Consider the following 14,174-nt stretch of genomic DNA (forward strand, 5'->3'; position numbering starts at 1 on the left):
TTTTTTTTTTTGCCATAGCAGTTCGTGTTCTTTGTTCGACATTTCATGTTTACATTTAACTCCCGATTCATTTTGAGGCATTTCGATATAAACTCCACTTTACAACTCAAATAGCTAACTGCTTTGCTTGCTAGTTTCAACATGTTATTTTTTTTTTCTTTTTAGTCTGCTAATAAGTCTGACTGCCTTTGGTTTTCCTGAAGTCTTCTTAACTAAGAGCAAGGCCGAGACGGAGTGGCAGAAGTTAGGGAAACTTGTTTCTCGTAATTAATACGCCTCAAAATAGCTTACTTGGGATAGAACAAAGTACTTCCGAATTAGTCGCTTTACTGCTTAGATGCAATAGAGAAAAAGATAATGACGAATACGTTTTACTCGGGAGTGAAAATCCTTTGTACATTGTTGAAATCGTCAGATGTAGACTTAACGAGAAGAATAAGAAAAAGACAGAAAAGCTACTAAGCAAATTAATGGTGGCACACTTGTACTGTAGATCCCTTAACGTGGAAAATATTCCTGAAGAAAGATTGCTTAAACCATTTCCAGACAAACCCCTGCAATGAAATTAGCTTCTTTTAGTATTTCAGACCCGTTAAAAGAAGGAGAAAACATGCCGTACCACAATAGAACGTAATAATTATGTTAGAAACGAATTTCAGTGTAAAGCTGAAACACTATCATGCAGCAACATCACACGTTGTCGTTTCCAGTTCTTCTTTTTCTTCCTCTTCTTTTTTTTTTTTTTTTTTTTTTTTTTTTTTCTTTTCGTAATTCTTGCATTCATTAAACGATAATAAGAATTACGGCGGGCCAGAAGTTAGGGAAACTTGTTCCTCGTAATACGCCTCAAAATAGCTAACTTGGAAATGAACAAATCCAAACTTTATGAACGCAATATTGCAGAATTTTATCAATCCAAAGGGCTATTTTCACGATGGCGTCACGATGGCGTAGACCGGGGAAGGATTATGGCCGCGGAAACTTTAATCCTGAATAACGTGTTTCTATAGTATTTCCTCAAACGCCATGGGACTTGTTGATTTTTTTCAGAAATTTACCTGGGAACCGTTTGATGTGGTCCGTTAGTGTACTGTTCATTCACCTTGATGTTACAATGAAGACCACGTTTTGATAGGCCGTTTTGTTTTTTGTTTTGGTTTGTTTTTCTTTTGTTGTTGTTGTTGTTTTGTTTTTTTACTTGCTCTTCAACCAGAAAGGCCGAAAATACTTACAACGAAAATATTTCTTTAAAATCGGCACTCTCGGAATCGGAATCAACGAACGCCTTTTATTCGACTTATTTAAGTCTATTTTTTTACGTTACCATACTTCTATCAGTTGCGTAGCTCCACAGCTGATATATAAACCATATACAACCCATAGACGAAGGACTAATGCTTGAAACGTCACTAATGGAATCTCCTCACAATGGCCAAATGACCTTATCAACTCTGTTAATTAAACCAAACATCAGTGATTTTACGCTTGTGTTCCAGAATGTTGCCCGCTTTGGAAACGAACGGGCAATTAAGTTTTTGCATTCTGCGCGCGCATTTTATTAACACGGAAAATCACAAATAAATCTTCGTAAGATCAAAAATTAATCTTCGTAATACGCACTCTTGATCCCCATAGAATCAACGAACTCCTCGCTTACCATTCGATTAACTTGTTTTTCTTTTTCACGTTACGACGCCATCACCAATAACGTAACCCACAACTCCCTGATTCGCTCTTTCGAAGGGCTACAAACGAAACATCGATCAGGACTCGAGTGTCTTTAGGCTGACCAAATTACCTTCAAGACTTATAAATCTAAACATTCCATTCGCCTCACATAGGTATATAAAAGTAAGGAGAATCAAACCTTGTTATCCCAAGAGGATATGATCAAGCAAAAGGACTATAATCGCAGTTGAAAAGTGGTTGCTTTCAAGGACTCGATTTAGCGGCCTTAAATCTCCGCGAAAAGGGAAAGTGAGTTGCCGAAAACTAGTCATGGGTTTATTCGTGGACCAGTATTGTAAAATGCCAAGATTTCATAAGCAAAATAAAAGACCAAACCGAAAGTAAAAAATGCAACCGTGCAGCTACTTCAAGGTAGTTGGCTTTCGTCAGCGATGTGTAGCAGCAAGAATTAGAATGTTCACCCAACGTCAAGTCAGTTGATTACTACTCGAACTAATGGTATGGTAATGACTCCAGATGGACCCAAATTTAAATGCTCATCAATGTCATTGAACAAAGAATCTAAAATATGATGCAGCTGTTGCAAAAAGGTGAGTGAGGATAGACAAGACTAACGTTCAGTGATTACATGGCGAACCATGTTAAAAAATATACAGAGTATCAGATCCACGGTTGCATTTCCTTTTTATTTTCAGTTTGGTACGGTGGCCCACAAGTGTCACGGCCATACACCAAGGCACGGCACAACCACATCACTCAAGGCACAACCGCGCCAACTCATGGCACAACCACGCCAACTCATGGCACAACCGCGCCAACTCACGGCACAACCGCGCCAACTCACGGCACAACCGCGCCAACTCACGGCACAACCGCGCTAACTCACGGCACAAACAAACGCCAACTCACGGCACAACCGCAAGAGTTTTAACACAGCGGAAGTGAAAAGAAACGGCAGAGACAGTCAGTTAAAAATGGCGGAATTAATGGGAGACGATTTAGGAGATGAGATCTTCGAAGAAGACGACGAGGAAGGTCTTATAAGAGGTATATTCCATGAGTAGCGCGCTTGTTTCGCCTTATGGCTGAGAGATATTTTCTATGTCTCGCGCGAACTGACTTCCGGGGAGTCCGATTGACTCTTGCCAGGACGAACCGTCTCCATCGGATCCGATCGAGTCTGTTTGCTAACTTTTCAACCCCCCTCGCTCCTGTTGACCTCTAACTTCCGGTACCACTGATCAAGCGCCTTGCACCCATTTCCGGTTCCGGTCGCGATCGGACTCAATCCGCCCGCGAGCGAAGACAACCCGAGTCAGGTCGAGTGTATTGGACATATGTGCTGTTCTAAAAGTGAATATGGATTGTTCCATTTCGTCGTAAGTTCAGGAGTGGAATTTTGAGGGCCGCTCTCCTACACTATGAATGTTATGACGCCCCCCCGGAACAATTACCCGAACGATGTACATTGCAAGATCATGTTAGTCGTGTTTACGTTAAGATTGAATATTCAAAATTGTGGTTGTCTAGCCAAATGCTCTTCTGTGATAACTTATGTCTTCTTGGCTAGGGACTCTGTAAAACGCGGATAAAGACGGGCGAATGCGGACGGCGGATGGCGGATGGCGGATGGCGGACGGCGGACGGCGGACGGCGGACGGCGGATGGCGGATGGGGCTTTCTTTTTTTAAAAAATATGATGTTCATACTGTTAAATTTATTGGTTAATTGTTAACTTTTAAGAAATGCTAGCTTTGGCTATTTTTTTTTTTGTGAATTTGAATTAATTTATATCTTATTGTCAGTCAAACAGCAAAACGCTATAGAATGTTTCTTCTCGTTTTTCAGCCAAATCAGTCTGACTTTGCAGTGGAACTCCGTACATTAGTACGACAAAACAACACGTTCACATTCATGAACATTTACAGGATAACCTGATTAACGGGAAAAGTACTGTACAGGACGAAATGATAGTTTTACTTATCGTTAAGAAAAACTTAAAGGTCACTTAAAGATATCAAGAATATTTAAGATTGCACTTAAAGAAAAGTAAATGTCTTAAATGGGAAGTGACTCTTTAAGTGCCATTTACAAGAATTTAAGTCATCTTTAATTCGCTTTTCATTAATTATCGGCCGCGGTCGTACGGTAACTTACCTTTAAGTTGCCCCCATAAAGGTAACTTAATTGTCCCGGGAATTATTGATGAGACGTTTAACAAACTTTAATTTATCACTTTAAGCCTCTTAAAGATCATTTATAACTACATTTACCGATAGAAGTGGTATACGTTTACATATGTCATAACAACGAAAAACGAACATTATAAGACTTTTTTTTATAAACAAAAGGGACCTGACCAAACGCCCACAGTCGCCGGGCGATATTAATAAGTTCGAATCTCCACCGATCTCCTAAAGGATAGCGGTATAAAAATTTTTTTGGAACTGATAAGTTGCCGATTCTTTGCGATGGAGAAATTCAAGGACAACCGACACGCTTTGAGGATTTCACCATTAAATTCTACTGAGAAATAATTGAGTTATAATTAGTGTCTCCTCAACTAGCCGCTTGCAAAAATGCCACTATCAGTCGCCATCTCAATCCCCTGATTAAAACTTGAGTAACGAGCTACTGTGACTTTCGTATCAAGCATGTTAGACTTTTAACGCGGTAGGAATTGTTACCCAGTATTTTTATCCGCAAGTATACGTGCAAAAACATTTACTACGTAATTTATAATGGCGTGCCATCGTAACTCCTCGGTATCAAGCATTCAGACCAAGGTTACGCAATTTATTTCAATGCGTACGTCCTAGTAGCGTTTTGTAACATAAAAGTAACCCCTGTCATAAATAGTGTTAGTTCAGCAGGATCGGCTATCACCAGCCAAGGCTTAACGGTACAGTAAATATTTTTTTCGCGATGGAGCACAGCAACCGCAGTGATTACACATTGCAATGACAACCCATCAAGGTCCACTTACACGAGAGACTGGGACAGACTTGTCGGACAGACTGGGAATGAATGAGCCGTTTTGGTCAGCAGTTGTTGTACTGCGCACTCTCTTTTCGATCGTTTCGATCGTTAATTTTGGCGGGAGCGATTCTGGCGGGTTTTCATGTTTTCATGCTTGTGTCGTTCAGTTTAGCTTGAATTTATTTGACTCAGAACAAGAACATGCGGCTGAATTCTGTCTTTAAACAGGTAAACTTTAGTTAAAAGCATGTGACATTTATTTTGTTGAACGGTTGGCGTCAAAAATTACGATTTTAGATCGAGCGGCCTACTCGAAATTTAAGCTTTCAGATCAGCGCGTAGTGTTCTCGATTTTCCTGATCTCTACAACCTTTTCATGGCACAATTCTCTAGTGTCAAACGGTAGATTAGCTGATTTAAATTGTTTTAAGACCATTCGTGACTCCTTTCCCTTGTGAATAATTGATTAAGTAGACTTACTGTTGTGCTGTTTGTACATGATCTTGATTTAAGACTTGAGTCTTAAAGTTACAGCTGTATATTTGACTGAGGTTCCTAATGAGTTTGCGGATTATTTTAAGAGTGACACTCGTTCCTGAAGGACAGAATGAATAAAAGGGACAGCCAGAAAACAGTTTAATCTCCCTATATTCTGTTTTAATGCAGATGTTCAACTCAGCTGTTTGCGGGGCTCAGGATGCAGCCCTAGTGACGAGTACAGCTAGTGACAAGACACGAAATGCTTCTTGGCAAGCTAAGTCCCCGAATGTGGCAGTCGTTTTTTATCTGCCCCATTTGTTAGGTTTCATAACTCCCAGTAGTTACCAGCGCTACTTGATATTGTTTATAAGTTACTTATAGATACATGTAGGTACAGTGTATGTTGTGGTTCGACTTTATCCTTGGTTCAGTTTTTATTTTCCTTTTAATTGTTTTGTACTCATTAATTATCATACATTACCATACACAAGAACCGAAAAAAAAAATGAACCAAGGATAAAACTGAACTACAACAGATACATTATAGGCTTCTGAAACTTTATTATACATTATTGTGGGACGTGATATAGGAAGTGAAGTTCATTATTCTGAATTTATTTTGTTTATTTGATATCAGCTAAAGCAACGACGGAACATTTTGTCTTAGCATAATATTATCATGATCTTAACTATAATATTTACAATTTCAGTGTGTTTTTACAAAACAAGGAGCTTACGTTAACTGTTTTTCATGAATGACGAGACACTTAACCCTCATCTTGTTACCTGTCTATTTCCCCACTGTTTTTGTTTTCTTCAAGAGGCATCATTATATGGGAACACTAGTAACTTGAATATAACGAGGTTCATGAGAAACTGTTACAGATTTCAATTTTCCTTTACTGTGAAATTTCGAATGCCAATTAACTTTTGCATGTACTGTAGGTCTACTCCAGAATATGATTGCAAAGAGTTTTATAGAGCCACTGTTGTTATCTGCCATTTCTTCATGTTGTGGTATTCCATAGTTATGTAAAGTGGATTTCCCGCTTTTTACTAGCTCCAAAGTTGAGTGGATTAAATATGATTTTAAAACCGCTCATTACTTGGAACATGAGAAGTGACAGGTGGTAACAAGTGGTTGACAAAAACACAACAGCAACAAGAAATTGTATTTTTGTGCTGCCTTTGAAGTGATGAAAAAAAGTTTCAATTTTGATGTTCAAGGCAAATTTGGGAAAAGAGTCAGCAATAAAATGATCTCAGAGAGCACATGGGCAGAAACAAGAGAAAATGGGCTGGCAACTAATTGGAAAATATTGATTTAGAAGGGTGGGCAAAAGACAGGCAGCAGATAAGGAATTGTTTTACACTTACAAAATAGGAGTGATTATACTTGTACGTGATCTTGGTTTATATTTGAATTAGGCTATAGTATTAGGTTATTGATGAGTTTACAGATTATGAGTGGCACCCATTCCTGAATGACAGAATGAATAAATGAGACAGCTACACTGTAGGAGGTATTTTAATCTCCCTATATTCTATTTTTATGTGCCTGTATACATGTAGATATTCAACTTGGCTGTTGGTGGGACTTAGGACTGCAACTCTAGTTGCAAAACTCGAAATGCTTGTTGGTAAGCTAAGTCAAAGGAGGAAAATTCAGGTATCCCACAATGCCTCGCTTCCAACTATATTATCAACTCGATGTTGATATGCGATCCTGCATTTGCGATGGGGCTTCTTGGAGTGGACGCTGAGCTGCTGTCTCTGTCGCCATTGCTTTACGTGAATTGCTTAGATTTAGACAGTCAGAGTTATGTCAATTCGTCAAACTTAGCCTGTTGTCGGTTTCTAACGGTCATGGGACACGTTAGTTTTCCAAAAGACTTACGAGTGCGGCTTCTTTGCTTGTTTGTGCAATCGGAAAAATTGAACGGCCGCTTGCCACTCGACTCTTCTTCGACTTCTTCCATGAATATCGACTTAAAAGGAAGCATTTATGTCACCACTTGATGTCCTTACATGAATAGAACCGAACAGAATCATGCTTGAAGTACTGTTCATTTCGACCGGGAAAACGAGTGATCGTTCAAAAGCAGTTACTGTAAAAGCATTATGCAAATGTTTACATGTTTGGCACCAATTTAGACAAACTTCAACGAACACAAATTCCTTCAAACCATGGGGACTTAAGGGGACCTTGAATAAAATTCAAAGAAGATACTATTCAAGCAACAACAGGCAAGATTTCACGCTAATGTACCCAGGATTGAACTCGCTAGGGTCAAATTTGGGTCAAGCATTTGAGAGCCGCCAACGAACAAAGCCAGTCGATCATGCATACCACTCCAAACAATTGTATGTTTTTCTTTATTCTTAGGCAAATTAGCTGCGAAATTGTAATGCAAGCTTGAACTTAATTGCCAAAGCAATACACAAAACGATTTAACTTACATTCTCAGATCCTGAATAAGGAAAAATAGCCACTTGAAATTCAGTCGATTTCGGACTGCGCACTCGCCTTCGCATCGATACTTGACACCTTCTGGTCGATAATTTTTTGTGGAGACTCATGGGATACCTGATTTCTCCTCCTTTAGCTAAGTCCACAAATGTGGCAGTCATTTTTTGTCTGCTACATATTTTTTTATTTCATAATTCCCAGTAGTCAGCAGCACTACATGATACTGTTTATAAGTTACCTATAGCAATGATCGTCCAGAAATTCCAGTGCATGTAGATGCACTGCATGTAGGCTTCTGAAAGTTTATATATTAATTTTATACAGTATTGACGCACATGATATACAAAGTGAAGTTCATTATTCTGGTTTGATTTTGTTTATTTGATATCAGCTAAAGCAACAACCGACTTTTTTGGATAGGAAATAAAACTAGTTATCATTACAGGGTTTTCCTTTTCAAATGAAGTTGCAGTTGACTTGGGCAAAGCAGGCGGAGAATAGTGGGTGCATTAGAGCATTATTTTGTTTTGAGAACGAAAAATTATTGACAGCAAGGATTCTTTATTGCGCAATTGCCGGCGACTGAGCTGTTCACAGGCGGCAAAAATCACTGGTCGCCGGCCAAAAAAGAAAACCCTGCATTAAGTGAAGATTAATATTTTTGTCTTAGTGTCCTTTTCAAGTTCTAAAGCTATAATATTAATTTTTACATGTTCTGTGTTTTTTTCAAACCAATGAGCTAGTTAACTGATGGAGATGCACTGTTTTGCATGAATGAGGAGACATGTAACCCTCATGCCTCCCACTGGATGTTCAAGCCAAACTATTTCTCAACATTAAAACTTAAAAAAAAAAAAGCAAACAACCAACCAAACAAAAACAATTATTTTCCTGTTACTCAAGACATACATGTAGGCCAAAATCATATAATAAATTTATTCATAAATCAATTTGCTGTTTTTCTTGTTGCCTGTCTATTTGCTCACTGTTTTTTTTTTTTCTCAATAGAGAGGCATCATTATGGAAGTGCTAGTAACTTGAATATAATGAGCTTCCTGAGACACTCTTACAGATTTCAACTTTCCTTTACTGTGACATTTGGAATGCCAATTAACTTTTACCTGTACTGTAGGTCTACTCCAGAATATGATTGCAAAGAGTTTTATAGAGCCACTGTTGTTATCTGCCATTTCTTCATGTTGTGGTCTTCCATAGTTATGTAAAGTGGATTTCCCGCTTTTTACTAGCTCCAAAGTTGAGTGGATTAAATATGATTTTAAAACCGCTCATTACTTGGAACATGAGAAGTGACAGGTGGTAACAAGTGGTTGACAAAAACACAACAGCAACAAGAAATTGTATTTTTGTGCTGCCTTTGAAGTGATGAAAAAAAGTTTCACTTTTGATGTTCAAGGCAAAATTGGGAAAAGATTCATAGAAACAAGAGAAGATTGGGCAGGCAACTTTGAAAAAATGCTTTAGAAAAGTAGGCAACAGACAGGCAACAGGAAAAAAATTGGTTTACATTTACAGAGTAGAAGTGATTTTATTTGTAACCAAATGTAATGTATGAAAGGGATACAGTACATGTATATTGCATGTACTTCAGTCTGAGACAACTACATGTATGAAAAGGAAATCAAGCCATTATTATAAGAGCATTCTTCCATTACTTTACTAGAGGATATTCAAAGCAAAGGATGAATTTGGAAGCTGATGTAATTCAATTCTGAGTGAGGGAAAGTTTGGCAATTTACGATTAATCCCTTACTGAGGATTGTGTGTAATGTTTATATCAAGCAATTTCAAGCTGATGTTTGACAAGCAGACATTGATCATGAAGCAATTAACAGTACATGTATTTCTTGACCGGTATTTAATCACTTGAATCTTCCAGTGCTGTTTGAGCCCATGCTGATTTAAGTTTGTATATATGTGTACATGAAATATACTCCATATCCTTATTGATTGCACCGTACGTTGTGTAATTTTATATACAGCTATTTCAATTAACGTTGGATTAAAATCAAGCTAAAAGACAAGACTGCAATGTTTTGTGGGATTAATTTTATGAATAATTTCATCAAAATCATCCCTGCACGTGCAGGTCATTGTACTGCTAATTACAACCTATTGTTTTCTACAGGCACGACTGATTTTGATGAATTTATTCATAAAAATCCCACGTAAACTTTCGGTCTTGTCTTTTAGCTTCATGCTTTGAACCGACAACGTTAGTTGAAATGACTGTATGTAAATAAATCAGTGATGTAGTACATGTATGCAAAATAATTATTGAAGAGAACTTTGTTACACAGCTTGTCCTCAGCCTCTTCGATTCGGGAGTCAGATGAGGATACCTGCCAGCATCAGGTAAATGCCTTTTGAGCACCTTTTTGCATTCCCTTACGAAAATAGTGCCTATTTTATATCTATTTTTTAAGCTATTTTTTCCCTATTTTTTTTGTATTTTTTCTCTATTTTTAAGACTATTTTAAAGTTATTTTTTTACCTATTTTAAACCTATTATTTTGAAACAAAAAATAGTAAAAAAATAGTCCAACCAGCAAGTCATAACTGCCTAAAAGATAGCTTTAAAATAGCTTTAAAATAGCTATAAAATAGAGAAAAATGTGTATGCAATTTCAAATGCTGAATAGAAAATAGCCTTAAAATAGACATAAAACAGGGTTAAAATAGAGGGAAAAACTTGAAAAATAGGATTTAAATAGGTTTAAAATAGACATAAAACAGGGATAAAATAGGGAAAAAAGCTTGGAAAATAGCATTTAAATAGGTTTAAAATAGACATAAAACAGGGATAAAATAGGAAAAAAACTTGGAAAATGGGATATAAATAGGTTTAAAATAGACATAAAACAGGGATAAAATACAAAAAAATAGGACATAAATATCTTTAAAATAGGTTTAAAATAGCTATAAAATAGGTAGAAAGTAGGTGACAGTTCAAACAGTATATATCTAGATCCTCAGCCTAGATTTTCCAAAGGTGGTGTGTTTTAGTTGTAGTATTTGTCAATATTACATATCATAAATTTAATGATCAATTATTATATTCCTCATCTACCTACATATGTATATCTGGATGGTTAATAACATGCATTGCACACTATATGAATTTGTGATTCACACCGTACACCACAGCCAGCTTGAGCTACAAACACTGTAAGTGACAGCAATACAATTTCACAATGAACTTCTCAGGAAAGAAACATTCAGAACATGGCTTTGTCTAGAATTGTGTTAAGGTTTAAGGGGAAGTGCTAATAAGAAAGATGATTGGATTGATAAAAAAAGATTGCAACTTTGCCATTTTCAACTGTGATATCAAGCAAGGACCAATACTGCATTAGGCAAGTTAAAAAAATTTTATTTAGTAATAATTGTTCCTGAGTTGTAGCAGCAGAACTCATGTTTCATAACAAAATTGAATCAGTTACTATTAATAATCATAGCTTGGTAAAGTGTGTTTGATCTCCAGTGAAATTATATTTTTTATTGTACTGATTGTCCAGAAAATCGACCCGCGGGACTTCACTTAGCCAGCGGGATTCAAAGCTCTTGCATGAAATAAAGGCAAGTGGTCAGCCAGTCCAAGATGGCAACTAAACATAAATCACACAGCGTCTACATGTAGAAAGATTTAGAAGCGACATGAAAAGTATGCGTTCTCCTAACGTCAAATGCAATAACAGAGTCTGACAGTCATAAATGACTTAGCTTATATTTATCAAGATTTGGTGACTTGACTCTGAAGCTGCAGTCTTGAGTATTAGCCTTCACAATCTGTAGTAAAACAGACAATTGTGCACTTTAAGTGAGTTTGTCTTATTGATCAGGGCTGTCAGTATGATTTTTGACACATATTGCAGTGAGCTTTTCCCCCGTAACAATGATGAGTAAATTAAAAATATGAGGGTATACAGAAGTTAACTCATGGTGCTACAAAAGTATAGTGTATTATTGTGCATGTAAAAAATAATTAACTTATACATGCACTCCATGAAGTTAATCATGCAACTTGAATCAAAATCAAGATTAGATGAACGAGTCTTCAGCTTATACCAAGACATGATATTAACCTGGCTACAAAGTACTCCTTAAAAACGTTTGTGGAGGCTATAAATATTATGGAAAATCCAGTTCAGATTTGGCTTTGCAGTGTACGGAATGTCATAGAATCTAAAGCATGTGGCATGATCTGAGGTTGGAGGAATGTATAGTTTGTAATGCAAATCTCAACTGTTATTGAAGCCAGTTATGGTTTATTCTTTTCAGTGGACCAGTATATTAAAAATAAATAAGGAATGTCTACCTCAACAATCTAGAATTTGGATCGAGCCATAAAATTTCAAGAAGCACATCTACTCATTCCAAGCAGACTATATTTATTTATAAAATCACACATTTTCATGCAGTTTCTCATCAAAATTATTAACTAAATCAAAGCATACCTCTTTCTTAAAGTAGTCATCCACATTATGCTGCTTCAAGACATCATTTTTAGCTTAACAGAAGTAAAAAACCAGGGGAAAGATGCCTGTAAACTTGAATCCCGCTTAAAATCTAAAATGAAACGGTTTTTCTGCGAGCCTGCAGTGGCATGGCTGCTGACCAAAATAGCTTTGTTCATGCCCAGTCTTCCCAGTCTGACTGAAATCCAAGATGGCTGCCATTGTTGCTGTGCAGTGACTCCACCGTTCTTTTGCCCGTTGTAAAAAGCTAGCTACCATTGTACTTGAACGATTTACGATTCAAAACTTGCTGATCCTTTTGGCATTAAATGACCTCGAGATTAATTGAAGGTAATAGTGGTTTTCACAAATGCATTTCAGTGTCTCAATTAGTTGCTCATTTACGTTTGCAAATTGGTTCTGTCAGAAAACTTATAAGAAAGAAGCTGTGAAAGTGTGAATTATGAATTCCAGTGTATAGTGGAAGTTCTGCTTTGTGTGCATGAGTACAAAACAGCTGCCTCAAAATTACATTTTTACATACATTGTAAGCCAAGTTTGATTGCTGAATAAAATAGGAATAAAATATGATAGGTTAACCATGCATAGGAAAAAAACAGAATTAAAATAGACTATTTTATACGTATTTTGCAATGGAATAGAATCTACCTCCAAAAATAGGAATAAAATAGTATTTTAAATCTATTTTGTCATTTGTTCAAGGTTTTCATGGATAAAATAGGATTATGATAGCCTATTTTTTTCATATTTTCCAAAGGAACTGGCCATAGTCAATCCTATGTGCAGAAAAATAGAAATAAAACAGTCTAATTTATTACTATTTTACTGAGCAACAGTGATGTTTCAAATTAAAATAGGATTAAAATAGCCTGTTGAACAAGCTATTTTTCAGCTTGTTATAAAAAAATAGAAATAAAACACACCACCTGGTTCAATCTTGCTTTAAAATAGGTTTAAAATAGAAGTAAAACTCAAATAAAATAGATGGTCTATTTTCCTTATCAGGTAAAATAGAAATAAAATATAATTAAGTGTGAATAAAATAGTATAAAAATAGGTGTGATAGGATTAAAATAGCCATAAAATAGAAATAAAATAGGACTGTTTATGCAAGGGTTGTACTTTATTTTTATTGTTTATTTGTTTTGGAAGGGGGGGGGGGGGGATTCTTGGGAGAATTGTGTTTGTGTCTGTATTCTTTAGTAATTAAGAACCATTTAACCAGTTTAATCAGTCAGAAAAGTGTGTTACCTTGAAATTAACATTAATTACTCCATAACATTAATTACTCCATAATTCACTTGATATGTAGCAGTTCTCACATGATAGAGTCCTTTTCTGTATTGTATATGTACCACTCAGCCACTGTCTTTCTGTTCCACTGCTTTGTATAATAGCCTATTTTATAATTGCATGCTCATTGACCTGGCCTATGAATGGAAACAAGGCTGGCGGTGACCTTGTTTTGATTCGAACTTCACTGCTTTTCTCATGTAAATCGTGTTGTCCTTATGCTAACTACTCAACATTTACATGAGAAAGACAAAGAGGTTTATATCAAAACATGCAAAGGTCACCTCCAGGCTCGCTTTCACTGAAAGGCCAGGTCAATGAACAACAACTGGTAAATGCGCTATTATCATACCACTCAGCAGCTGTTCCATCACACTGTAAATATTGCACATGTGCCACTGCTTCCTGTTCTGCTGGCCACTGACGTGGCCACTGTTCCACCACACTACATGTACATGTATATCATCCCACTCGGCCACTCTTCCATGGTTTTCCCACCTCACAATATCATACCACTCACCCACTGTTCCTGTACACCACATCAGGCCACTTGACCATTGTTCATCACTTTTTCACCTCACCACATGTATATCGTACTGCTAAACCACTGTTCCACGACACTACACTTTACTGTATCACTCAGCAACTGTTCCACTACACTATAATTGTAGCACACGGTAACACACCAGTCGTTTACAATTCCACTGTACTTTAATGTATACCACTGAGTCAGTTAATGTTCTACCAGTTGTACCAGTAGTATCTAT

General features: G+C 36.8%; 2 long non-coding RNA genes across 2 annotated transcripts; one reads left to right on the top strand and one right to left on the bottom strand.

Moving 5' to 3' along the window:
- Positions 1-10,061: 10,061 nt before the first annotated feature.
- Positions 10,062-10,578, top strand: LOC146475662 (uncharacterized). The gene is made up of 2 exons (XR_014865916.1): positions 10,062-10,415; positions 10,480-10,578. It is a non-coding gene; the product is annotated as an uncharacterized LOC146475662 (long non-coding RNA).
- A 415-nt stretch (positions 10,579-10,993) lies between these two features.
- Positions 10,994-13,228, bottom strand: LOC146475663 (uncharacterized). Its single transcript, XR_014865915.1, has 2 exons — positions 12,094-13,228; positions 10,994-11,425 (listed from the first exon to the last, which is right to left on the bottom strand). It is a non-coding gene; the product is annotated as an uncharacterized LOC146475663 (long non-coding RNA).
- Between the last annotated feature and the right edge of the window lie 946 nt (positions 13,229-14,174).

The sequence above is a fragment of the Pavona decussata genome, unplaced genomic scaffold (genome assembly GCF_977016875.1).
Source record: "Pavona decussata unplaced genomic scaffold, jaPavDecu1.1 SCAFFOLD_84, whole genome shotgun sequence".
NCBI classification, from domain to species: domain Eukaryota; kingdom Metazoa; phylum Cnidaria; class Anthozoa; order Scleractinia; family Agariciidae; genus Pavona; species Pavona decussata.